Source organism: Malaclemys terrapin, chromosome 4 (genome assembly GCF_027887155.1).
Source record: "Malaclemys terrapin pileata isolate rMalTer1 chromosome 4, rMalTer1.hap1, whole genome shotgun sequence".
NCBI classification, from domain to species: Eukaryota; Metazoa; Chordata; order Testudines; family Emydidae; genus Malaclemys; species Malaclemys terrapin.
Genome location: NC_071508.1, coordinates 151,153,260 through 151,177,343, shown reverse-complemented (window position 1 = coordinate 151,177,343; position 24,084 = coordinate 151,153,260).

The window sequence follows — 24,084 nt, the reverse complement described above, 5'->3', positions numbered from 1 at the left end:
GTTAATGTGCAGACATCACAGACTATCATGGTGAGCAGTACTGTCTCGTTGTCTACTTGGATTCCCCTGTCTGTTTGTAGCCATTCACTGTCTCTTGTGTTAGACTTAGATTGTAAGTTCCTTGAAGCAGTGACCATATTTTTGTTCCGTGTTTGGGCCCATGACCCGGGATCCTAGCCACCATGAGAATATAAAGAAAGGACACCACCCCACAGGAGCAGTTTGGTGAATGCCCCAAGTATACGTTCAGTAAAACAGACGCAGACAAAAAGCCCGATCCTCAAGTAGTGTAAATGGGTCCGGTTTTCAGAGCTGCGGTACGGCCAACCCCAAACCACCAATCACCATGAGGTGGACCCCAAAAATCATGAGATTTATTTTTAAAATCTGATGATTTTTAAGCCATAAATGTGGGGTTCTTTTCATTTGCCTTCTGGGGTCATGCTTTCAAGAGCAGGTTGGACAAACACCTGTCAGGGATGGTCTAGATAATCCTTAGTCCTGCCTTGCATGCCAGGGACTGACCTAGATGACCTCTCGAGGTCCCTTCCACTTCTATGACATCGTGAGAATAAATACATCCAATACCGTGAGGTGCTCAGATACACTGATGACAGAGCCACAGAAGGACCCTAGATAAGTTGAATGTTCCCACCGAGACATGCAGTTTTTAGCATTTTTATGTGCAAGTCCTGCTGTGCCATATTAATGTAAGGCCAGTTATAATCCATGAGAGAGCCTGGCTTTTGATGTGGTTTGATTCCACGTTCAGGTCGCCGAACCTACCCCCAAGAGCTGTGACGCCCCACTCGTAAAGTGAACTCATTTGTGATTTTGCAAAGAACAACCAGTCACTGGTGCCAGTGGCACACGAAAGGATGGAGCTACCCAGCCCAATGAGCCGCCTCGTGGCATGTTGACTCCTTTTACCCCCAGCCACCACTGGGAACGGACAGCATCAAAAAATATTAAATGGCAAAGGAATAGATGAAACTACCGAACCCTTCTGCAGCTTGAAAAGTTCTCTTCCAGTTCCTAAGAAGCCTTGGAGGATGGTATCCGTGGCCAGCTCAGCGTGTTAGTGCTGGGGGGTTTCCAGAGAACTCTCTTTATCCTGCTGGGATTTTTTTTATTAGTATTATTAGCTCTGCTCTGTGAGGAGGCTTTTTTATTTTCAGCATTGCCTTGATTAAATTCACTTTGATGTATATTTCAAGCTTCCCTCCTGATCACTTCACTGTTACAGGGGTAACTGAATTCCTGTTCAAATGGGAAAGCGGAACCCTTCCCCGCTGTAATCACTGCTCAGTCATCCTACAGTTCTTGGGCAACTTCTCATGTTTCAGAGCTACATAGGGGCTGTAACTAGGGATACTGGGGGGGCTGCAGCACTCCCTGGCTTGACGTGGTTTCCATCAGATACAGCGTTTACAGTTCGGTTCAATGGCTCTCAGCACCCCCACGATACACATTGTTCCAGCAGCCCTGCACAGCTATGGAGAATCAGTATTTCGGTTTGTCTGGTTTATGTAAAACTACACCACAAGAAGAGGTTCTCCTCAAATCATCTTGACTAGTCATTAGACAACTAGCTAATGTGAAGTACGATGCCTTGTCGTCCTATAGCGAGAGGGTATAGTCTGAGACACACTATAGACAGTTCAAATGAAAGATGTTTCCTCAGATAGCAAACAGCTAGGATGGAAAAAACTACAAAGAAATCAAAATAACCAGATCTAATAAATAAAACATCCGGCCTCTTGTGTTCAGCTTAACAACAGTCACTGACCTTGGGTAAGTCACTTCGCTTCTGTGCCTGTTTCCACGTTCCCCATCCTTGGTCTGTCTGGTCTATTCCAACTGTCAGCACTTGGGCCTGCCTCTCCCTATGTTTCTGTACAGCACCTGGCACCAGGTGGTCGCCCGCCAGGGGGTCATTCAAACCCAGGCCCCTGGAAAAACAGCTGGGGCCTTCAAACACTGCTGCAGCACACATACTAAATCAGAGTAGCGGGATTTAACCCTTCAACAGCTGCCTTCTTTCCCCTTCATCTCTCCTTGGGACTTGGCGCATGCGTCTGTTTGCTGCTGCTAGAAAATTCAGTAACACGGGTGAGTAAAACCAGACATTGAAAAGTCTTGCAGGCTCACACTGCAAGAATAATCAACACAAGCAGTGGAGATCTAGTCAGGCGGCACACGTCACACGCGGCCGAGAGTCTCGTATCCAACAAACCAGCTACTAAAAACTTCAACTGTGAGAATAAAGTAACACTCTGAAAGTTTGACAAATTGCATGGAATTAAAACACACAAAAAATAGGCTGTGCACACCGGCTCCCCTGCCTCGCACGCCACCCCCAATTCACAAACCCCACACACCCACCTCACAAGCCCCACACCCCTGCCTTGCACGCCACCCCAGTTTCACACATCACCCTCACACCCTTGCCCAACTCACACCCCCACTTGGCACACCATCCCCCACTCTGCCCACCCTGCGTTCCCGCCTCACACAACACCGCCACCACCCTGCACGCCACACGCCCATCCCACACATCTGCCTCGCCTCACACACCCCACCCCTACGTCACACACGCCTACTCCTATCGCATAAGCCCATGCCCCCAGTCCACACGCCACCCCTCACCCTGCCCACCACACACACACCCCCACACCCTGCTCCTCCCACTATCACCCTCACTTCACTGGCCCCACATCCCCAACTTGCCCACCACCTCCCCATTCACACCCCTGCACCCCCACTTTCTACCCCACTCATCGCAAAGCGAGTGGCGGCTTCTCCTTCTCAGCCTGCCGGGAGCACTTCCAAGACGCTCTGCGCGGTACACGCAGCCAGCCCCGGCGCCAGGGGAAGTCAGGGTCTGAAACGCAAGGGCCGCAGGGAGACCTGCCTGGTCCTAGCCGCTGGACCGAGAGGCCCATATCCTGCTCCACTAGGCAACCCACGCGGCTCCACCTGGCACAGGGTGGGGAACAGGGGCTGTGCGCCTGATCCTTCTGTCAGTGAGTCAGAGCCCGGCCGTGCCCATCACTGCCCGTGGGGCCAGCTGGGCACCTGCTTGGGCAGGAGCAGGATGCACCCCACAAGGAGTTATAGGAAGTTACCAGCTCAGGCAGGGAGCCGGGAGGGACGGTGGTTCCCTGAGGCAGAGAGCCGGCCCAGGGCTACCGAGAGTGCCGCTGTAAACTGCCCACAGCAGGGCCAAATGGCTCAGTCCGGCTGGGCTGCTGAACGCTCTGCATTTCTCGGACAGACGCTGGGCCCAGGCCTGGGTTCCCAAACGCCCTCTAACTGCACGGCAGCTGACCAGGGCACTGTGGGGCAGGGTTCAGCATGGACGCAGGATCTGGCCCCCAACGGCCCTGTCAGGTAAATGAGCACCTGGCAAGCGGGGCAGCTGGGGCATGGAGAGGGCACGGGCAGCATGTGCCAGGCCCCAGCAGTGGGCCACAGAGCCTGCTCCATCCCTTGTGCAACCGGTGAGAGTGCCAGAGCCAACGGCACCGCCTGCGCTCACGGGGCTGCTGGAGGAACCAGCTCATCCATGCAGCCCACGTGCCGCATGGTCCAGCCCAGCTGGGCAGGTTCGGGGTGGGGAGCAGGCGGCCTTTTCCACAGGACTGCAGAGCGTGCACACAGCCCTGGGCAGTGGGAAGCTCAGGGAGGGCTTGTGCCAAGCTGGGGCAGTTTGGTTCTGCACTGCCCCAGCTGAGGCCTTCACGGCACAATCCCACCAACGCTCTCACGGAATAGCCCCCAGAGCCTGAGCGCGCCCCCGACTCTCCGTGCACATGCCCCAACTCACCGGTATCTCCTCCATTTCACTACAAATGGCTCCGGCTCCTCCCGAGCGGTCTGCTCGGACTCCGCCCCTAGGCCCAGGAGAAAAGGGGCACGCCACCTGGCTTTCCCCAAGAGCTGGGTGCATCGAGGAGGGAGGTTGTTTCATTCTGCAGCCAATGGAAAGATTCTGTTCAGCGCTATCACCGCAGGATAGAGAACAGCGCTGACAGGAGCCCCGCTCCTCGTTCCCTGCCTACCAGGGCACCAAGTTAGCGCTGTGGGAAGAACGCGGCTGCCTGAGCAGTGCTCCAGTGCCCTGTGAGAGCAGCTGGCCCTGGCCCTGCAGTAACACAGGACGTGTCTGCACTGCAATAAGGGCCGTCTCCAGGCACCAGCTTAACAAGCAGGTGCTTGGGGCGGCCAAGGGAGAGGGGCGGCACCTGCGGCAATTCGGGGGCGGCAGGTCCCTCACTCCCTCTAGGAGCGAAGGACCTGCCGCTGAACTGCCGCCGCCGATCGCAGGGCTCGGGCCAAGTGGCAGTTTAATGGCAGTGTAGACGTTCGAGCTGGGACTGGAGGCTGGTGCATTTATGAACAATGGTAAATCAGGGTTTCCGAACATTTGTGAGAAGCTGTTCCCTGTGCCAGGGAAGCAGGCAGCAAATCTAAGGCTGGATTGGGAGACAGCAGCAGAGCCTTCCGTCTCTCCCCTGGGAGTTGTGCATTCAGACCACCCGGATCTGTTCCGGGTTGCGTGAAGGTAGAACCAGCCAGCAGGGCTGCTACACACAGCTCCACAGAGCGGCAGTTTTGTCTAGGGTCTTGCCCAGTGCTCTGTGTTCCACCCTTCCTTGTCACGGGGTGATCGTACAAAATCCCTCCTCGCACAGCTGGCATACTGACCCACAGCAGCCCCACCGGCTGGGATGGAGAGGGAGTGCAGGCGCTGAACCACCATGGGCGGCACTTTGCTCAGTCCCTCTAAGAATCAGGCCCTGTGCAACCACTGGGAGGTGAGAATTTAGCTGCAGATCTAGCCCTAAGCGCTCCCACAATGAGAGAGGAAATGCTGCAGTCTCTCTATGAGAATGAAGCGGGTAAATGGAGCACTTGGAGGAACAATACTGTGATCCCTGCTAGAGACAAAGTGTGCCGAGGGCAGCGACTGCCCAGGGTTCCCCATGCAGCTCTGCCAGCAGGCCTGGGGTTATTTAGATCTCGGCAGCTGTCACAAGCTAAGCCAGGCTGCCCCCCTAGGGCCAGGGGAAGCCCAGCTGGGATACTGGTGGGTCAGCATTTGGCATGTCTCCCTCCAAGTCATCGCTAAATCAATGCTCCAGCGCGGTACTTGGCACACCATAGCTCTGGAAGTGCCATTTCAGTGAAGACCCCAGGCACTTGTCACAAAACGGGGAGGGTGGGGGGTTAGCCCCAGAGCACTGGGTACATTCCACTTATAGGCCCGATTGTGACTGACCCTTGCACAGATACACAAGGAGCGAAAGAGGATGCAAAGATCCTTGCCCATTGCGCCTCGTGCCTCTTGCACGGGGACTAGACACAGCTGTATGCCCTGGAAAACAGAAAGACTGCTCTCTGTGCCTCATTTGCATAGTGATTGCATATGCAAATCAGGCTGTTGCACACCTGACTAGCCAGTTACACAGCTAAAGCTTTAATCCAAATGGATGAAAACTCATCTGAGCACATATGTTTAGATCAGGAAAACATGAATATTTCAGGTTCTCACACCTGTCACCGCTTCATTTTCCAGAACACCAAGTTAAACAGTGGGGGGGGGGGGGAAGAGGGGTTTGGCGGTGGGGGGGGAGGGGTTAAACTGCAAAATGCAAATGAAATAGAACGTTACCCTATCAGAAAAAGACATATTTAGACAAAATACACTGAAGTCTTAATACCTGCACGGTCACAAAGAGTGGGTACTGCTCAGCCACTGCCCAGAATAAGTCACTAGACCAGTTAAAAGGCAGTTTGCCACGAATGGTCCATCAGCAGCTGGCACATTATTACCGCACTGTCCATCAGAGAGACAGACAGCACTTACTGTACATCATTTCTCTCCAGGAACGACAGACCCAAAGTCAGACAACTAGGGCCTCTCTTTCAACGTAAACAGCTTGCCAGTGTCTCGGTGTTTATTGCTGACAAAACACCCGGGATTTGCCTCTGTGTTTTTCCAGCACAAGAATTTGGCCACCTGGTAACAATCTTCCCTTCACTTAAACGGGCACTTACTGATTGTGGAAGACCCTGTTATTCCTAACACCCTCACACACACCATTGCCATAAAGCAGGGGTTCTCAAACTGTGGGTAGGACCCCAAAGTGGGTCACCACCCCATTTTAATGGGGCCACCAAGGCTGGTGCTGGCCCTGGACCTCAGCAAGTCTGAAGCCCAAGCCCCACTGCCCAGGGCAGAAGCCCTGGGGCTTTAGCTTTGGCCCCCCTCCTGGGGTCGTGTAGTAATTTTTGTTGTCAGAAGGAAGTTTGAGAACCGCTGCCCTGAAGGATGGCTGTGGCACTACTTCAATTTCAACTTTTCCATCAACAGACCCACCCTCTTGTGCAGCTCCAGGGTTCCTTTGTGATCTGTATGTGGTGGGCGCTTGGATTTGTGCTGCCTTTGCCTTTGCCTCTCCATACTGTGATCAGACACAATACACTGAAATACACGAGACTGCAGGACAAGGTCATACACTGAGGCACAATCTCCCCGGGGTTCCCCAGAGCCTCTCTCCCCTGTGCACAGCTCCAGCTTAGCACTGCCGTGTAGCCCAGGAAGCGAAGGAGAACTCTGCATTCCGCTGCTCTCATGCCCCGGTGATGGTGCAATCCACACATCAAAATGCTCCAGTTCTCATTTGGTTCATTTTTAAAGCAGTTTTCAAGCTAAGGGGTTGGGATAGCAACAGGGCATCCAAATCCTCCCCGCCCTCCTCACCCCAAATTAATTAACGGGGTGTCTCATCTTAGACAGCTTTGGAAACCTCGGCCTTGTGGGTCAGTGAAAAACAAACAAACACACAATATGCCCAACAGTGGTAATTCACACTGCAGAAAGCTATACCATGCTAATGTGATCTCCTTCAGTGCAGAACCCAGACTAAAGTAGATTTAAAGGAATTTGGCCCCAAAAAGGCATAATGAATCAATAACGATAAACACATCTCGGAAAGCCTGGGCATTAGAAATCTTGTTATCCAGATAGATGGAGGATTTATCAATCCACTTTGGAAATCACATCTTTGGAGCGGAGATTCTTCCGGCGCAGAAAGCCACACTAAGCAGATGTAATCTTCTGGAAATGCTCTCACATACATGAAAGCAAAAAGAAAGGGGATGAAATGCCATACACCACTTTAAATCTGTTCATGGGAATAGTTTCCACCGGTCCTGATTTTTTTCCTTCAGGCTTACCACCTTTCTAACAAGAAGCAGCGTTATTGCTGTGTGTCGGCTCTAACTTATTTAGCTGCAGTCAGTTGTCCTCTCTCATAATGCCGGATTGTTGTTCCATTGGAACATGAGATACTGGACGTTCTTTGTGATTGGGCAGGAGCCAATACTAATGCAGTATAAGCAGGCACTAGTCTCAACTGATCTCAAACAAACATTGAAATGTGCTGGAAGCCGGCACCTCCGGAGATACATGTATTTCTAAGCTGGTGTCTGATGGTTGTCACACACACACCACGCTTCTCTCTCCTTTTGCAAATTTCCCATTCAAACCATTCGGATTATTTCACAACACACACAGAGTGGTTGTCATATGACCCAATTTAGGTTAGATGCTCCTCTATATTTGACCCATCCTTCAGTTACCAGGGCATACATTGCTCTACTAGTACACTGGCAACTGATGGAGATTTATCTATTAATATGGGGTAGCATCTTCAGACAGATCATTACTGTGATAAAGTCTTATCAAGCAAAAGTATTGTCAAGCTTATTCAATGTTAGGCCTGAAACTTCCGGGAGCCTCAGAGGTCAAGCGTAGCAACCAGAGCAAGTGTAGCAAGTTCAGACTAGGAAATATTGTAGACTTGTGGTCAGCTGCAAAAAGCAGGCTTTGCAAAATTAGATGCGGACTTGTCGTCAAGGTGTAAAGCAACCAAGCGCTTCTTTGGGATGTTTTCAAATGTTTGGTGTCTGACCCATTACCCAGAATTAGAACAATTGGCTGTATTCGGAAAATATGAGCTGTGCACCTGTGCATAGATCATAGTTTCAAAATAACCACAACTACCACAGTAAACATTTGGCCTAACCTAATTGGTTGACCTGCTTCAAAACACAGCGGGTAGAAGAAATAAGATGTGTGGGGCCTCAGGTGGGTTTGTGTTTATGTGCGCGTCTTGGTCTAAGAGGTCATTCTTTTTGATCGGTCAGACCCACACCCCCTGAACGGAGGAAACCTGAATCACACCCACTCTCTGTACCTGGCCAGTGGAAAGAGCGGTCGACTAAAGGGTAACGTATTTTCGGCAGGGTAAGGTTTTGAACTAAAAAAGTTTGGTTGCATGCAGTATAAAGTAACAGAGTAAAGAAGTCTGGGTTGCTTAAGCTAATATGATCTCAAGTTGTGTTGGCACTACAGTATTACAAATGGTAGCATCAGGAGAATTTGTTCTCAAGTCATATCAATGCTGCAGTATTATAAATAGTAGTAAAATCTTAATAAAAGTATTACGTTGTTTAGGAGTAGTTATAAGTTGCTGATATAATAGTTTTACTTATGTTTGTGTTCACTGGTGGCGGGAACAGTCCGTGCAAGGTTGGTAGTCAATAAGTAACAGTAGGTTTGCATGTACTTGTACCTGCCTTCAGTATCACCTGCCATATATATTCAATGCTAATAGTATGCGTTATAGTAGTAATTGATGCATAATATTACCTGTACTTGTGCTTGTTTGCAATGTAACTTGCCATTTATATTGTGGTCTCTATTTCTCCAATGCTGGTCTCTATTTCTCCTTTTCTTATTCTGTCTCTGTTGCATTTATAGCCGTAAGTCATTAAAAACCTTTTTTGAGGAATAATTAGTAGTCTTAGTTTTCTCTTATACGGACGCTGCTCAACCTCATTCCATCTGTGTTGGGTGGTGGGAAGTAGTGATCACCCGGGGCCCCATTGGGGTCCTGATGTGTGCCTCCTTCTTCCTTTATCTCCGCAATTACTTATGCTGTACTTTGCATGACAAATATAGCCACATACACACTCTTTGTGGGGTTCACATAAAACACCCCAAACACCCCGACACTGAGATAACCAGATGGAATCCAGACAAGGGCAATAGGAAGAATAAAAGGAAGAGAGGTTATGACTTGCATGAGTCCATCAGGCCTGATTTTCAGCTCCCTTGTTCGTACACACACACACACACACACACACAGTTTGGGTGTTTGGCTGCCTTTCAGGAGACCTGAGTTCTGTGCCCTGCAGCCAATCAGGAGCACCACTTGGGCCCCGTAAAGTTACTGAACTCACTTTGGCCCTGCAACTCCTTTTGTATGAGCCTGCTGGGGCCTGATTGGCTGCTCCCTGCAGCCCCTCTGATTGGCTGCTTCCCCTGCAGCCACTCTAGCCTCCTTGGAGGACCGCTCCACTGCTACTTTCCTGGCATGGTTGTGGCAGAACCCCGAGGCCTCCAGTAGCGGGCCTTTGGGCCTAGTCCACCCCGTCACAAAGGGATTTAATGTTTATGAAGCACTTTGAGAATGGAACTAAGCCTCAATTACTATCAAGCACAGGCCTGTGCCACTTGAGCTAAGAGAGCAACTGCATTAGCTTAGAGGCCTTTGGCTTTCTTTGGGTTTTTGAACAGAGAACGTCCTGGCTGAGTTCGTCCCCACCTGCCACAGCGGTGTGGTTTAAGTGGCAATGGTGGTGTCTTCCCATATGCAGCCCATGGCAATGTTCCATTTCCCCATAATAGACATGCGTGGGAGAAGCGTGTGGTTCACCTGACATTATAACAGTGCCTTTGAGGAAGCTGGTCCAAAGGCTGAAGTTGCTCTAGGGAAAGGGAAGAAGCTGCTGTAACTGACTTCCAGAAATGAAAGCCTTCTGCTGTTCGGTTACCTCCCATTGAGCAACGCTTACCCCCCAGCGGGTGAATTTTATGCAATTACTAAAGCTTCGCAGTGGAGAAGACAAGACATGAGGAAAGTGTCTGAGGAGAAAACACTGAACAGGGCCAGTAATTCAGAGTGGGATTATCAGTCTAACGAGCCATGAAATTATCCATTCTCTTGTAAAGAAAGTTAGCCGTAGCTCACTGTAATGTATGCTGTCACAGCAGACAGCATTTACGACCAGTCAGGCAAGGAGGAGTTAGGCCTTTGCCTTTGGGAGGAATGGATTGGATAGATCAGCCAAGGCCATCCGGACCAAAACTCCTGCAGACTCCTGCCTTTGCCTGCAGACATGGCCTGTCCCAGGGCCAGCGCCCTGAAGGCTGGTACAGCTCATTCATAGCCTGAGCACAGGGCTGGATTTGCTGGATTTGCCTGACTACTTATATATCTGAATATCGGAGCTGCTCCATATCTGGCCCAGGTGGGAAGCCAGGTGGGAAGCAAGGTGGGGGAGGGATAGCTCAGTGGTTTGAGCATTGGCCTGCTAAACCCAGGGTTGTGAGTTCAATCCTTGAGGGGGCCATTTAGGGATCTGGGGCAAAAATTTGTCAAGGACAGTACTTGGTCCTGCTGTGAAGGCAGGGGACTGGATTTGATGACCTTTCAAGGTCCCTTCCAGCTCTATGAGATAGGTATATCTTCATAAGAGAAAAAAGTCTTTATGGCAGCCTGATGTGAATTGACCAGTTTATGCCCCTACAAGGCCTTGGTGCCCAGCTGAAAAGCCATGCAGGCCCAGTCAGCCTCTTAGGGAGCTCCACAATACCCTGTGCAGCAGAAGGTCATCTTGGGGCAGCAGGAACCCCTGTCTTCAGCTCTGAGGGAAGTGAGGGCCCTGGAAAGGATGTGATCCGCTACGCTAACCTTGGCCCACAGGCCATGGCATGGGGCAGTTAAGAGCTTTTGCAGCAAATCAAGGAAATCTTTATCACTCTGCCCTGGGACCTGCAGCGCCCTACAGAACTAGTTCAGAGAACAGGATATAACTAGAAAGGGTGTTGAGCCTCCTATTCCTGTGCCAGATGCATCTCCCAGCCCAGCACAGGGACAGGCCCCAGGGGAAAGCGGGCATGGCCAGGTACAGCTGGCTGAATCTCGACCCATGTTCAGGACAGAAAGTTTAACTTTCCTGTCCACCCCACCGCCGGGTGCGCTGAGCGCTGCTCACCCACAGCTCAGGATCTGGCCCTCATTTGCATCACAGCCTTGAAAGAGTGTTGGGATAATGGAGCCTACAAGTTTACTCTAATGGTGAGGTTTTTAACTGTACAAAATGAAAGTTTATCCAAGGTTATAAGAAGCTCTAATAAAATTGTGGAAGAAAAGGTGTGAGGAGGAGACAGAAAGACCAAATTAATTTCAACATAAATTTAATTTAATTTAAACTCAAGCCTGGGTTAAGATTATGACTGGTAAACAACAGCAGTAAAGGACCAGAAATTAATGAATCAAAATTGATGCTTTGGAAATTAAGCCTAATTAGTGGGCAAAATGAGAGGATGAACCCCTCCACCCATTGCCCTTTGTTGGACCCTTAAAGAGAGATTCATAGATTCATAGATTCTAGGACTGGAAGGGATCTCGAGAGGTCATCGAGTCCAGTCCCCTGCCCGCATGGCAGAGACTTTGGAGGAGAGGGGGAAATGTACTCACTGGGGCAAGGCTTGTTGCTGTGACACTAGATCTTGATACTCCAGTGGGGATGTCTGACCATCATTACTGCACCAGCGAGAACCCCAGCCTGACCTGGGAGTTCCTGCTCTATCTTCCCCTCCTTGATGTACTGTTTTCTGGCTCACCTTTCTTCCTCCTGTCCTATCTCTCTCTCAGCTTTTCACCTGACCCTGAAATCAGCTGAACTGCACAGCCCCGGCACGGCGAGATCTGATGGCCCATCCAGCCCTGCTCTGACTGAGAAGGACCAGTAAAGGAGGGGGACTTCACCAAACCAACCGGATGATGGCCTGACCAGGTCTAGAGCAACAGCTGTCATGTCTGTCCTGCCAGCCAGAAGAACATCAGCAAAAACTGTATTTTCCCCTCTTTATCTACCCTATCACTCCTCTCCCGTCCATCTGTCTCTGTTTGTCTAAAAGCAGGAAGGTGATGACCATTCCCAACTCAGAACTGAACAACAGAACTAACCTGTTTCCTCACCAAGAAGGACTGTTTGACTTAATAAGGGACTTTAACCAATGTTCTCTGACTTCAAAAAGGGCCTTTGATAGGTTTTAAGTAAGTTTGTTTTGCATAACCACTTGATTTCAGCCTCAGTGCTCTTGGTCTTGTTTTGATTCTTTTCCTTTTGCGTGTATCAAGCAACAAATTTCTAACCTTTGACATTAATGTCCTCATGTGCTTGCCATGGTACTAAGCAGACTAAAGTCTCTGCATACCAAACCCTGACCTTCATTTGGCGCTGTTTAATGTTGCACAGTGAAAGGATCTTGTTACCGTCTTTGACTCTTTGGATTCCACCTAAATTCATGCAACAGTAGCTGCTGCTGCTCCGTTGTGTGCGAACTGCTTCTGCCCAGTAAAGGATGAGACTGGTCAGACTGTCCAGTGAAGCCATAAAGCACATAGGTTTGGGCAGACGCTGCACTCATTTGTGAGAGCAGACTACTTCCTAACTACTCAGCGGGAGCCAGGGCTGGGGAATCGGACTGTTTCCATAACAAGTTCTTATTGTCAAAGTGCCTTAAGAGGCAGAAGCCTGACAGAGCGGAGCGCGGGGCTGCTGGCAGCGGCAGCTGTTATTTAACAGGATGGGCGAATACTTCCCAATCTACAGCAATTAAAGCAAACCCTGGTGAAACATCATCAAGGACAAGCAATCTTTGAGAACAGTTGTATAATAGGGATGCAGCTGTAAGCTTGTTGTTAGCAAGATCTACGGTAACTAATCACGGACAATGCTAAATAATGCAGCGGCCTGGCTCCCAACGCACGTACCCAAGTAATCCTGGTAAAGGAGCAGCAGCTACACGTTACAGCTGTGCTGGGAGTGAGAGAGGGAGGAAAAGGCGCGGGCCAAGGACTGGGCTCGGGTCCTGCTACCCCTCCACAGCCAATCCCAGCTTGTTTTGCTGGACCAGAACACGGGTGACACAGCCAGGGCTTTGACAAGCACAGTGCTGTGGACGCTTTCGTCTGTCCATGGTCATCTGGATACTAGACTCTGGATGAAAGAATCTGGTGATCTGGAAAAAGCACCTATTGCTGTAATACAGGGGGAAGATGTTCCTCTTTAGATAAAGACAAGTGGGGACTTGCAAACAGGCTAACGACACTCAATGTGTCCTCAGCCCCGTAGGGTGTTAAACATACAGGGTTTTACACTGTCCGAACGTAGCTCTCAGTAATTCTCCCCATCCAGGTTCTATCTGCCTAGACATTTATACTGAGTTCATCACTGTGGTGAAATCAATGGGAGTTAGACACTTAAATTTTTGGGAGGATCTGGGCCTACGGGCTTGTCTGCATGGGGAGTTATTCCAGAATAGCAATGCCTGATTTACTCTGTGTGTGGACACTTTTTCCAGAATAAGAGTTACTTATTCCAAATTAGTTTAATTCTCTTTATTTCACTTCCAAACTACTTTAGACTTAAGCCCTCTTATCCTGACATCAGAGCATCCACATATGGAGTTAATCAAGACTAGATAATCCACTTTAAATTCAAACCACACCTTAACTTCCATGTGTAGACAAGTTCTAAGTGCCTTAAGATTTATCCACCACTTCACAGCATCTGACAGGGCTCTAACTACTCATGTAACCCACTAGTTCAGATCCTTTGTGGCTCGTCCACATAAGAGGATAAGAGCCTACTACCACTAACATTCGGAGGAATTGCTACTTGAGCTCAAGTAGCAATGGTCAATGTATTTTGTGCTGAAGGTGCTGGCTTCAATCACTGGTGACAATTCAAGAAATTGTGCTACGTTTTAAATCCATTAAGTCTCATCACAGGTGATCGTTTTTCTGAGCATTCTAACAATGTATGTGTCAAGAATGGCTGATAAGATTCATAGATTCATAGACTCTAGGACTGGAAGGGACCTCGAGAAGTCATCGAGTCCAGTCCCCTGTCCTCATGGCAGGACCAAATACTGTCTAGACCAGGGTTAGGCAACCTATGGCACGCATGCCGAAGGTGGCACGTGAGCTGATTTTCAGTGGCACTCACACTGGCCCTGGTCCTGGCCACCAGTCCGGGGGGGCTCTGAATTTAATTTTAATTTTAAATGAAGCTTCTTAAACATTTTAAAAACCTTATTTACTTTACCTACAACAATAGTTTAGTTATCGATTATAGACTTACAGAGACCTTCTAAAAACGTTAAAATGTATGACTGGCACGCGAAACCTTAAATCAGAGTGAATAAATGAAGACTCGGCACAGCACGTCTGAAAGGCTGCCGACCCCCGGTCTAGACCATCCCGGATGGACATTTATCTAACCTACTCTTAAATATCTCCAGAGATGGAGATTCCACAACCTCCCTAGGGTGGACTCTTCCTTTGGGAGTCTCCTTCATTTTAGCCCATGGCACAGAGGGAGAGCTGGAGAGCTGAAAGCTTCTGTAGCTCAGTCTGTCCGCAGCATCACTTGCTTGAATGTCTCCACTGCTCTCTGGTGGCAGGTAATGCCACTTGCCCTTCTACAACCACAGATAAAAACCTTCCAACGCTGTGTCTCAGCAGCTGCACTTTTACAGAGTTAACAGGGCCTGGGACACTTTCCTAATCCAGCAAGAATGAACCCTGCAAGGCAAAACTGGGGCACAGTTCTTAAAAGGGTCTGGGAGAGATTGCTCCAGTCCTGAGAACAAAGATGGTCCTCCCACGCCAAAAAAATATGGAAAAATAGTGCCCGTCATTACTGTCCCATTCGGGGCGACTGCACCTGTATTCCCCCTCTGAAGTCCACTTAGGGCACCCTCTGTAGGATTCCAGCTCTCAGCCATCACCTCTCTTGGGTGGAGACCAGAGTCTCACTCCCTCCTTGCAGGGGATTTTAAGGCTGCACAGCTCCCTGCTTTACACTGTCATATCCCCAGCAAGCCAGACTGCCTAAAAAGACCAGCACCTGTGCTTTGCCTTCTTTCCAAGTTCTATAACCAGGATGTTACCACACAACTTGTTCTAAGCAAGCACATCTTAAAGTGACATCTTAAAAGTGCAAGCATTACAGAGAAAGCCTATAAAACAATACAAGATCCTACATGCATGCAAGAAAGCTTACGAAAGATCACCCCAACTCCAGCCTTGGGTTCTTGTAGGTTTTAGTCCTTCAAAACCTACAACTGCATTTTCCCCAGGATTACAAGATACTCTGCCTTAGATCCAGAACCAGAATAGACCTCGGCAGAGCAGCTGTTTATTTATAAAGCGTGGGCCTGGGATCTTGACCAGTTGCAGCAGGTAATCAGCAGACAATGCCCCTGTTCTCAGAACATAGCTTCAGAAGGCTGGGCTTTTGCATAACTGGAGCTAGGGAATTTGCATTAACCTCTCTGGAAATTCCCCAGGAAATCCACTTAACACTTAATTGATATGCAAACTAGACACAATCAGCTCAGGATTGAATAAGGACTGGGAATGGCTGAGCCATTACAAACATTGACTCTATCTCCCCTTGTAAGTATTCTCACACTTCTTATCACACTGTCTGTACTCGGCTAGCTTGATTATCACTTCAAAAGTTTTTTTTCTCTTACTCAATTGGTCTCTCAGAGTTGGTAAGACAACTCCCACCTGTTCATGCTCTCTGTATGTGTGTATATATATCTCCTCAATATTTATTCCACTCTATATGCATCCGAAGAAGTGGGCTGTAGTCCACGAAAGCTTATGCTCTAATAAATTTGTTAGTCTCTAAGGTGCCACAAGTACTCCTGTTCTTTTCACTTAACACTTATTGTCCCAAAGTCCATACTTGTCTGGGAATTTTCAGTGTAGTCTTTTGAACTCCCAGGTCTGACTTCTAGGACATCTCCCCCCTAGAGAGGTTACATGCAATCCCAGCCCACAATAATACATAAACCTAAAACAATCAGGTCTTCCAAGCATATTGCAGGAAGTTGCCATATCTGTCCCTGTTAGATTGTCTCTGATCCTTCACCTCTTACTCACATGAGTAACCCTTACCATGCCAGTGCCTCTTAAGGGCCAATGACCCAGTGAAGGGACTACTGGCATGAGTGAAGGTTGTGAAATAGGGCCCTGTTAACCTGAGACATACGTTTCCCCATGAAATATCATAGAATCATAGAATCTCAGGGTTGGAAGGGACCTCAGGAGGTCATCTAGTCCAACCCCCTGCTCAAAGCAGGACCTACTCCCCAACTAAATATTCCTAAGAGCTTTCCTACTACACCTCTGCTGTGCTGCATGCATTGCTCCCTGCCCTGACCAAGCAGCCAGATCTGATGTGGGAACTTGGAAAAGACTTATCAGAAGTGTGTGACCAAGTGCCCCCAGTATTCACACCCTACACACTACTGTAATAATCTTTGTGCAAAATATGTCTTGTGAGGCATCATTTGAAAACTAATAACTTGCTGGTCAATTAATATCCTGGTGAAATGGATGTAGCAACAATAAAAGTAAAGATATGAATTTCCTCTGAATGATGTTGGTAGCACATGTTGAAACCCACATAGCCTCGATTAGGCAGGACTGGTCAAGTAGGTCTTAAAACGAAGGAACGTGTTTACCTCAATTTACATACAAGTTGTAAACAGGGGCCTCCTGCAGCAAGAAGGGGAATACAGGAAACAAGGAAAATCTGCATTCCAGCAAACAAAGGTGAAAAGAAACAGCATGCAGCCTCCTTCGCTACGAGACCCTATGTCTCCAAGCCTCCACAGCGGGAAGGAACTTTATCGAGGAAAATGCATTTCAAAGGGTGACTGAACTATAAAAGTGAGGGACAAAAACAGCCACCATCTTAGGTGAAAAGAGAGAGATGGATAGGGAGAGACGACAACTGCATTTTCCATCTCTCTCTTTTCACCTAAGACGACAAAAGAAACAGACTTTGGGAGCAGATCCTGGCCTGAGAGTTTGGTCAGCAATGTTAATGGAAACATGTGGTAAGGGACTTCACCCTGAACCAAGTCCAGTTTGTTACGTTAGAAAGTGTTTGATCTCTATTTCTCTTGTAACCATTTCTGACTTCAGTGCCTTAGGCCTGTACTCACTTAAAACCCATCTCCTTGTAGTTAAATAAACTTGTTTTATTCTTTAATTAGAACTAATCCAGTGTTGTGAATTGTTTGGGTAACTCCATGTAAGGCAGCAGACTGTTGTATGTTGAGTCCCTTAGAGGGGCAATGGACCCAATATATGTGGACTGTCCAGGAGAGGGCTGGTCAGTGCAGAATACACATGTTGGGGGAAATTTTGAGATGGGGGGAGGGTGTTGGGGTCACCCTGCAAGTAGTAACCCAGGCTGGTGGAAGCCAGAGTCCGGCTGGTGTTTGCTGACAAGCTGCTGGGATCAGAGTTGCTGGGCCAGGGCTTCGGCTAGAAACAGACACTCAGGGTGTGACCTGCCTGCTGCTTGGCTGTTTGTGAGGAGCCCAGGTTGAGAGCTACAGCATAAAAGCATTGTGACGCACCCCAGGTTTTAGGGCAGGGTTGACACAGCCACTTGCTGGTCTGGATTGCACCCCAGAATGTCATAAAGTGTCATGAACATTTTGAGTCTTTTTATAATTCATTTCTCCTTCGCTGCTCTGACTTCACATTCTGAATCTCACCGGAACACTCCCAGATGGCTAGATTCTGAGCTGGGGCAAGCTGACATAGTAGCACTTACGTTAAAGGAACTACATCCGTTTACACCAGCCCAGGATCTGACCCATGGTTTCTCATAGCAAGTCCCTAGAGGGCACTGACAACTTGAGGAGGCTGCAATGATGCAGATTAGATGCACTCAGTGTTTCAGAAAGAGCTTCAGAAATGGAGCAACGGGAAGTGCCCAAGCATGGGGAGATAAAGGGATTTTGGGAGGAGTGGGGGCTGGGAAGCACAGAGAAAAATGTTTTCAGTACAGATAATGTAGATAGAAAGGAAACCTTTTTCCGATCTCCTAAATTACAAGCAAAAATAATCCCAGTGACTGTTAGAAAGAACCTTTAAAATTTCATGAGATCGGTTTGACTGCAGTCCATGTGTCAGTCACGTTGTGTTAGAATAAGAGCCCTAAATGTCATCAGCTATTAATACCAAAGACAGACTTCACCAAGAGTACACTCTGGTATTTAGTCCTTCCTACGCCACAAGATCTGCTCCTGAAGATTTAGGGGCAGTGTCTGATTTACTGTGAGTGAACCTGATGGGGGAAAGTCCTCTGCATTCAAATACTGAGATGGGTGTGTAAATCTGCTATGCCCAAGAAATAAGAGAAGAGACAATGAGAGTCACTAATTTTGTAAACCTCACAGAAACGCACTCTGCCTGATTCTGTAAAGGAGCCCAGAGTGGGTGTAACTGTAACATATGCCCACTTTAAGTCTTCTCTCCAATGCAGCAGCCGTATCACATACAAAACCGTCTTGGAGGGCTGGCACACACAGCCGCAAACAGCCCACATTTAGGGCTTCTGTGGGGCTTAAGAGCCGTATAAGTCTTGTACGGGTCCTCTGCACTCGGTGGATGAAGTGACACCAGTCGGGGATGCTGGTATTGGGGCATGGCAGAATGACACAAAGCACATTGCTGCTGGTTTAGAAAGCAAGGTGTTCTGCATGCTTCAGCATCAATGCAGAGTTTTTACATATATCTAAAGGATAAATGGGATAACCCAGGTCATTATAGGCCTGTCAGTCTGACATCAATCCCAGGGAAGATAATGGCATGGTTGATATGGGGCTCAATTAATAATGAACTAAAGAAACATAATGTAATTAATGCAAATCAGCATGGGTTTATGGAAAATAGATCCTGTCAAATGAATTTGCTATCTTTTTTTGATGAGATTACAAGGTTAGTTGATAAAGCTAATAATGCAGATGTAATATACTTAGACTTCTGTAAGGCGGCTGAGTTGGTACCACACAATATTTTGATTAAAATAACAGAATATAAAAATGAACATGGCACATATTAAATGGATTAAAAACTGGCTAACTGATGTCTATTACATTGTGAGATCTAACAGGGAACTGTCATTGAGCAGGTGTGTTTCAAGTAGGGTCCCACAGGGCTTTGTTCTACAGTATTTAATATTTTTATCAATGACCTACAGAAAAACAAAATCATCACTGATAGTTATGATACAAAAATTGGAGAGGGCAGGTCACTGATTCAGAGCATTCTGGATTGCTTGGTAAACGGGGCACAAGCAAACAATAGGCATTTTAATATCACTAACTGTAAATGTACACATTTAGGAACACAGAATATAGGCCATACTTCCAGGATGGGAAGCAGTGACTGAAAAAGATTTAGAGATCCTGGTGGATAGTCAGCTGAACATGATCTCCCAGCATGATGCTGTGGTCAAAACAGCTAATGGGATCGTGGGATGCACACACAGGGGAATCTCAGGAAGGAGTAGTGAGTAAAGCTGTCAAACTATTAAAAACAATTTTAAAAAATTGTAATGAATTGCACGGTTAAACAATAGAATACCATTTATTTAAATATTTTAGATGTTTTCTATATTTTCAAATATATTAATTTCAATTACAGCACAGAATACAAAGTGTATGTTGCTCACTTTATATTATTTTTCATTACAAATATTTGCACTGTAAAAAAGATAAAATAGTATTTTTCAATTCACCTCAGACAAGTACGTTAGTGCAATCTCGTTATCATGCTGATGATGGGGTTCTGACTGATAATGATGCAAAGCGTCATCAGCACGCCCGCCGGAATGGTGGCCGAAGTATGAAGGGGCATATGAATGGTTAGCATATCTGGCACATAAATACCTTGCAACGTGATCTACAAAAGTGTTAGGTGAATGCCTGTCTCACTTTCAGGTGACATCGTAAATAAGAAGTGGGTTGCATTATCTCCCCTAAAGCTAAACAAACTTGTTTAAAATTGCAATTAAATCTGTGATTAATCGTGATTATTTTTTTAATTGAGCTAATTTGTTTTGAGTTAATTGCTTGAGTTAACTGCGATTAATTGACAGCTCTAATAGAGTTTATTTTACTCTGTACTGGGCACTCATGTATCCACTGCTGGAATACTGTGCCTGTTCTGGTGCCCACAATTCAAGAAGGATGTCGATAAATTGGAGAGAGTTCATAGAAGAGCCATGAGAAAGATCAAAGGATTAGAAAACATGTCTCATGGGGATAGACTCAAGGAGCTCAATTTATTTAGCTTAACAAAGAGAAGGTTAAGGGGTGACTTGATCACAATCTGTAAGTATCTACATGGGAAACAAATATTTAATGATGGGCACTTCAGTCGAGCAGAGAATACCATCTAACGGCTGGAAGTTGAAGCTAGACAAATTCAAACTGGAAATAAGGCCTAAATTTTTAATGGTGAGAATCATTAACCCGGGGAACAATTTACCAAGGGTTGTGGAGGATTCACCATCTCTGGCCATTTTTAAATCAAGACTGGATGTTATTCTAAAAGCTCTGCTCTAGGAATTACTTTGGGGCACTTTTCTGGCCTGTGTTATAGCGGGGGTCCATTTAGAAGATCACAATGGTCCCTTCAGGCCTCGGAATCTATGAATCTACAATATAAAGAAAATTGTTTTCAAATTAATGTTAAGTGTTAACGGTTCATAGTCTAGACTGAGGCAAACAGTGAGGGTTCACCTTCCTCGACAGGGTTCATCCAGCAGGATTGGTGGGTGCGTTCCCGCGATCAATTTCCTCAGTGGAGGAGACGGAGGAGACACACGTAGATGTCGCCCTTTCTGACCATTGCCATCTCTGTCTGCTCTTTGGGCACCGTGAGCTTTCATTTCCTCCATCATTCAAAGCATGCTGCACTGATGTGGCCTTGTGAGGAGCCACATTTTCAGCTACAGAAGCAACAGCTGCCCTAACAGACCCTGCATGTCCTCGCACAAGTTGGCAGACCAGGCCAAGAAGGCTCATGGCTTCATCCTACACTGACAGTGACACAAGTAATGTTTTGAGTCAACAGTTGGGATTGCAGGGAGCCAGGAAGTTGTTTCTAGGGAACCTGAATATTTATCTAAGAACTAGAAGACATCTTGGCAAACTAATGCAAGCGAGCTCATCAGCTTAACATAGATTTCTCCCTGCACAGCAGAGGTGAGATGGAGTGGGGGGGATCCAGCAAAAAGGACTTACAAAGCTCTGTTGTATGTAACGTCCTTCTTACAAGACAGAGGGAAGCTGCTTTACTGTGATGTTTAAGAATTGTATTAGCAGCCCGGTTCATCACTAATATACATAACCCATCTGGGGACGCTGACAGCTGTCCCAGGCCACCGTACGACAGAAATAATCTAAACTGTTTTCTAGTTCGTATGTAAAGAATGAGGTATTGAAGTTTTATCATGAATACAGAAGAGGCAATATGGTCACTAGGGAAAATGCACCTGTGAATTGCCATTCTCTGTCTGTCTCTAACTGCCACCATTAATATTTTCTGTGTTCTTCACAGCTGTCAGAACACGCTGTCTTCTGCTTTATTCCTACAGCCTAAACCCTTTCAGCCCAGCTACATAGCCGGAATGCTAAATACTTGGCTGTGGCATATTATTCATTTTATCAAAGGCAGGAGAAGTATTTAAAATGCTACAGTGATTCATATTCATTAGAGAAACTGTTGCAAAATTCCATTCTCTGTCCCCTCCCCATGCTTATATTTAACTATAAAGTATTCACAGGTTAAGATGATAGGAACAGCACTGGAACAAGTTGGCACTCACAGAGATGTATTTTCAGTTCTTTAAGCGCTATAAAATTCGTCCAAAAACCACACCAGGCTGCCTTGATGCACAGCCAGGGTGGATGGCTTGCTTAGAACATACAAGGCTGCTCAGAGGAGAGGAAGGGCAGGAGGAATGAGGGATTACTATAATTGTCATATTAAAGCCAACAAGCAAGAGAGCCAATATTATCCCCATATTACAGCTGAGGAAACTGAGATAGGGGTGTTAAGTGACCACAGAGCAAGTGTGTCTGCACTGCAATTGGAGGTCGGACTGGAGGGTGTGTGGTTACAGCACAGGTAGGCATTCCCAAACTAGCTTTAACCTAGCTACTGTGGGTACCGAGAGCAGTGAAGCTGTGGCAGCGCAGGCTTCAGCTTGGGTACATCGACATGGGAGGCATGGTAGATACGCTGGAGGGTGGGGAAAGGATACAGAGGGACCTAGACAAACTAGAGGATTGGGCCCAAAGAAACCTGATGAGGTTCAACAAGGACAAGTGCAGAGTCCTGCACTTAGGACGGAAGAATCCCATGCACTGCTACAGACTAGGGACCGAGTGGCTAGGCAGCAGTTCTGCAGAAAAGGACCTAGGGGTCACAGTGGACGAGAAGCTGGATATGAGTCAACAGTGTGCTCTTGTTGCCAAGAAGGCTAACGGTATTTTGGGCTGTATAAGTAGGGGCATTACCAGCAGATCAAGGGATGTGATCATTCCCCTCTATTTGACATTGGTGAGGCCTCACCTGGAGTACTGTGTCCAGTTTGGGGCCCCACACTACAAGAAGGATGTGGAAAAATTGGAAAGAGTCCAGCAGAGGGCAACAAAAATGATTAGGGGTCTGGAGCACATGACTTATGAGGAGAGGCTGAGGGGACTGGGGTTGTTTAGTCTCCAGAAGAGAAGAGTGAGGGGGGATTTGAAAGCTGCTTTCAACTATCTGAAAGGGGGTTCCAAAGAGGATGGAGCTCGGCTGTTCTCAGTGGTACCAGATGACAGAACAAGGAGCAATGGTCTCAAGTTGCAGTGGGGGAGGTTTTAGGTTGGATATTAGGAAAACCTTTTTCACTAGGAGGGTGGTGAAGCACTGGAATGCGTTACCTAGGGAGGTGGTGGAATCTCCTTCCTTAGAGGTTTTTAAGGTCAGGCTTGACAAAGCCCTGGCTGGGATGATTTAGTTGGGATTAGGTCCTGCTTTGAGCAGGGAGTTGGACTAGATACCTCCTGAGGTTCCTTCCAGCCCTGATATTCTACGATTCTATGTGCTGCAATCCACTGAACCTGCAGCCCTTGCCAGTCCCCCAAAATACGTGCCAGGGCACAGGCAGCAGTGACAACTCTTCCAATTTTATCTTGTCTCCCAACATTGGGTGCTTTTTTCAAGCCCCAACTTCTGGGGGGAAATGAGTCTGAGAATCTCAGCTTTCATTAAAAAGGAAAGTAACTTTTTAACCCTCCTGGCTGCAGAGAAAAGCTTGAAGACATGAACCGCATTTTGGCTAAAGGCACAGAAACCAGCAGGAAAAAGAAAAGTTAAGATGATTTTGGGTGGCCTAGCTCATTATTTTTGAAGGCTTGGGCTTAGCAACACTGTGTAGGTCTTATACTGGGGTGAGCAGCACCCTTAGGGATGTGTTGCCACTTAATATCCCAGCCTCAGTTTCCCCATCTCGCGTGCGTGGATAGGACTGCCAGCTCCCTTCCTCCAGACACAAAATGCAGAGGACAGGCAGCCTGCCACCCCAAAAAGCAGAGCAGGGACATGGTGGCTTCCCCGGTTTCCTCCACAGGTATCAAAGGGCCTTCAGATCTTTTGAGCTGACTCCCTTTGTGCAAAGTAGATGTTGTTCCACTGGCTGGTGCTGGGAGCCGAGGGTCAAGCTGCAAAAGGGGGGCGGCCTGCGCTGTGCTGGCGCTCTGGCGGAGGGTGACGATATAAAACTGCAGCAGCACGAAGCTGTTCTAATCGCCAGTGCCAAGTGGCATAGAGCATCCCGCTCGGTAACAATGCCAAGCACTGCCCCTCCTCCGTCTCTGCTCATGCTGCTAGTGAGACATGGGCCTCTCTCTCGCTCCATTCCTTGCACTGCCCTTTGGTTCCAGATTATTGCCTGCGTCCCTTCTCCAAACTGCAGCCATTCCTCTCACTGAACTTCCCGGCCACTCCCATGGGAAGGAAGACAGAAGACAGAGACCAACCAATTAACAGGCCATGCTGG